General features: G+C 36.9%; 1 long non-coding RNA gene across 1 annotated transcript in view; it reads left to right on the top strand.

Annotated features, from left to right (window-relative positions):
- Window positions 1-2,522: 2,522 nt before the first annotated feature.
- The window catches only part of LOC113744154 (uncharacterized), a 3,260-nt gene continuing 1,407 nt past the window's right edge, over window positions 2,523-4,375 (top strand). The window contains exon 1 of the long non-coding RNA XR_003461309.1: window positions 2,523-2,587. This is a non-coding gene — a long non-coding RNA (uncharacterized LOC113744154). The remainder of the gene's footprint in view (window positions 2,588-4,375) is intronic.

The raw sequence follows: 4,375 nt of genomic DNA, 5'->3' as shown, positions 1-4,375 counted from the left end.
TGCTGTTGCATGCTGGTGTGAAGACCCATAGTCGTTCCAAGAAATATCCCACAGGCTGGGATGTTTAACAAGCTGTGATTGGCTGTGTGTCGATGCAGGCAGAGGACTGCACGGTATCCCACAGGTGACATCTTCATTCACAAGGAAGCAAATAGTTCAGCAGCTGTTGGTTGGCGACCTAGCAGACCTGGCCGACGAAGGGCTCTATAAGCTTCTACCAAGTGGCTCAGAGAAACTACTTGCTGGCAAGAAGAAAGACCTCAAGTACAAGAAGAGTGAGAGTCTAGCCAAATACAAACAAACAACAACATGAAACCAACCAAGACGAGCCAGACCACCGCTTTGTGGGAAAGTTAGGGCTGGCTGAAGGTGCAGTGTGCTACATCTCACTGGAGCAGAGAGTTTTCAATCAGTTAAAACTATCCCACGCTGAAACCCAGATAGTTCAGGCCTCCAGAGATGAAGTCTTTGTCCAGCTCAACCTCAGGAGCTACCTGGGCTGTAAGTCAGACTTAGCCCTCCCCACCGTTAGACACATTCTTCGTGTACGGCAACCAACCAATGAGGCGTTTGAGTTAGATCGCTCTCTGACAAAAGCTTTGATGGACCAGAAGAAGACTAGGCAAAGTGTGCCAGTGACAAAGATGGCAGTCTCTCCCCTGCTATTGTTCCCAGAAAACGACACAGCCAGGGTTATCCACATCCTTGGCTTTTTCCAATGGAGTGGGAAGACTAGAGAGATTCCTGACATTGCTGCGACTCACATTATGTCATTGCGTGGCAGACATCATTTGTCTGTCCCCACAAGAAAGACAAATTTCAAGCCACAACCCTGAATTTCCTTGACAAATCTTTTCTCACAATGTATTAATATTAAATTATTCTTTCTAGTATGTGCACTTAATATAATAGTGTATATTATAAAAAGACTGTAATATGAGTTAAGTTACTGTAGTTATTGTTTTATTGCCTATCAATAACCGTCATCACCAGTGTCTGTGCTCAATACTGTAATCAGATTCTGAAACATCAAAGACAAATCTCAATATGTAGATTTTTGTCATAAAAATCTGCAAAAATGAGAAACTGTAGGGCTGTATACAATTTTTCTTTGTCCTACCATGCTTTAAAATAAGCTGCTACAAAGCACATATTTCATGCCTTTGAATCTTTATACATGTAGCGCACAAAATGCCTAGCAATGAGTTATTATAGTTTCATACTGTACGCCAAGTTCTGTTCTATACTATTGAATTGTGGGAGCTGTCCTAGTAATTAGAAATGAAGCGAACCCAAAAGAATTGCAAGAGCTTAAGTGCTTTACGTCACATCGCTGTCGTTTCCATTTTGTTCTGTTGTTCAAAATACTTTTTACGGACATCTACTGTATATAGGGATCTGTTTAAATAAAAGCATTTTAAATGAAGCTTACATGGCAGATTCTTTCCTACTGCATTTGCACCTTTCACTGTAAACTACATAACTAGATTATTTGAAAAATGTAGACTTTTTCATGAACACACTAAGCAAAACTGTCTCAGCCACCATCATACTGTTATCTTTATATCTAAAGATATTTTTCTAAGCTGTGCCAAAAGGCGGAAATCAGAGAAGGGATTGTATTGCATTAAATGGGAGAAACGATTGTGTTGTTTTCTAGTAAAACAATGAAACATTACATTACATTAGTTTGAATATAACATGACTTGTGCTAAAATTGTGTTCTTTTAAGAGTTGTAGTGTGTGTGTGTGTGTGTGTGTGTGTGTGTGTGTGTGTGTGTGTGTGTGTGTGTGTGTGTGTGTGTGTGTGTGTGTGTGAACAAACTAGACAACTTACCAATCCAGGATGACTTGGTACTGGCTACGGATGGGTGCTTTTTAAGCAATGTTAAAGATACATTCATCATGATTGATTACATTCCCGTTCTAATTTGATTATCTCTCATGAATCCCCTTTTCCTTTGGTACCATATCTGAGGTTCGCTGTTCGTCTGTGAATTTCACCTTATTTTTCTCTCTTTTTCTCTGTTACCAGCTGACCTATCTTGGATAAACACTGGTATGCTGCTTTTGTCTATTTTTCCTTATGGTGCGTCATCTTAATGTCAACACAAACATCAAGGGATCCTCCCTTTGTACCACTAACATCTCATGTGAACAAACAAGCTGTGTGAGAGTTAAAATGACCTTTTCTCTGACTGCATTAACTCAGGGAACTAGTCTATAAAGGAAAAGGTCATTGCTCCAAAATCAAATTCATGGCTCCTACTTTAAAGCTAATAGATGACCAAACTTAAACCGTATTAATGGAATAAATAACAATGCAACAGGTATTCTTATATCAACTAAAATACTTAACTACATCTTAACAAATTAGTGGTTGATTGGTCTGTATTAATTTATTTATCATAAATGTTTTAATTGCTCACACATGTGATACATAATATAAATACCCCAAATATCATATAATCCTTTCTGTTTCTGTTGCTCCATGTTCTGCAGGTTTACTGGTTCCCATACGGGTGGGCTCTGCACTGGGACTTGTTCTCATTGTCTCTTTAATTTACTGTCTATTAAGACAAAAAAGGTAAGCAAAGGGCAAAAACACAAACAAGATCACAATACGCTTCTCAAACTCATTCCCTGCACAAAATACTGATAGGTGCTCTTTGTTAACTAGACAACGATCATCTTGATCATTTTCATCAAAGTACTTCAGAGGGATCAAACATGGGTGTAATATAATGCTGAACAATTTTGTATGCCTGATCCTCCCAAAAAAATGAAGTTAAGTTAGTTAAAGGTCCGAATTGATTGCTGTGTCTTTCAAAGCTTTCCATGATTATTTGAGGTGGGATAGGTGGTGGTGATATATATATAACCATAATTTGCAGAGGGTATTTCAAGAGAATGGTTAACCTTAATTGACCCTAACATCCAGGGTCAGAGTTGTTTTTAAGATTCAAAGACTTTATAGGGATTGTGTCCTCATTAGTGGGAATTTTTGGGAACGTGCACTCATTTGTGCCGCTCGAGTCAGCCTTGACAGTGTGACGTTGCAAAATTAAAGCCCATTTTCTGTAATTGTGGTTTTCCATAAAAGAAAACAGTTGCTTGGGGAATACTCTCTTGGGTTTGCATTACTGTGTGACTTGCAGAGGTTTTTTTTCTTTTTTTTTCTCTTGCGGTACAAAGTTAAGGATGCATTGGGAAATGGAGAAAACTAACTTTGGAAGAAAGTGTAATACAGTACCCAAAGAAATTCTTTAAAAAAAAGTAATTTGTGGGAAAGATGAGATGACAATGCTTCCCTTTTACACAGTTGAACAAAATGATACACCTGCTAATCTCTTCAGGTTTTAGTCTGCCAGGAACTAATGTATAGAGGAACCTTTGTTTTACAACTTTCACATTCAGAGGAAATAGAATAAATATATGCATAGATATCTTATGCAAAACTTTATGGTTTAACTGATATTTAAAGTAGAATTAAAGAAAGTTTAGAAATTTACAACATTTAGGGTTTAAGAAAGATATGACTTTCTATTCTTCTGAGGAAAAAATTGAAAGTAATAATAAAATATTTTAAAGGTTGGCTCATTGGGGGAAAAAAAGGGCCCAACTAACTCTGTTGGGATATTGGTCTATCCATTATAAAGTATAAAGACACACTATAAATCTAATTTCAACAAGTCCTGCTTTCAAAAATATATCTGTGAAAGGGAAAATGTCTTTGAGACAAAATATGTAAATGAGAGGCACTCCAGAGGTAAATTAGCTTTGACACTGCTCCTCATCAGTGATATTCACCTCTCCTCTTTCATTTCTTTATGCTAATGATGAACAGGCTGTTAATAGAGGTGTAAGACTAAGTGACAATCTTGTCACAGACTCACTGGTGGCAGAGTTTCTTGCATTAAACAGTGCCTAATGTTCCTTCTATGTTCAAATGTTCCTCTGTCTCTTTCTTCAAGCTTCCAAATAAAACGTATGCTTTATTTCATGTTTGTAAAATCAGCAGCAGCCATTCTCTGTATGTACATGGTGTACTCTTGAGTATAGCGAAACTGGCACCTGTAGTGGGAAGTATAGACAAATTAACGTTTATTACGTACAACACTTCAACACTTCTCTCATATATCAGTAAACATTATCTTGATATCAAACAAACCTCAGCATACAAGAGATACTAAGATGGCCAGAAATAAATCTACAATTTAGGGCAAAATACGTAATGTAAAAATGCAGTTTGCATGTGTGAACAGGTTTTTTTTTTTCAAACATATTTTTATTGAACTTTTTTGCAAAGCATTTGTAGAAAGGAGCAAACATAAATATACATTAGTACACATACACATACATTAATAATAAAAAT

This window comes from Larimichthys crocea, chromosome XXI, assembly GCF_000972845.2.
Source record: "Larimichthys crocea isolate SSNF chromosome XXI, L_crocea_2.0, whole genome shotgun sequence".
NCBI lineage: Eukaryota > Metazoa > Chordata > Actinopteri > Sciaenidae > Larimichthys > Larimichthys crocea.
The sequence above is the reverse complement of the archived record's forward strand: the minus strand, read 5'-3'. Positions and strand labels throughout refer to the sequence as shown.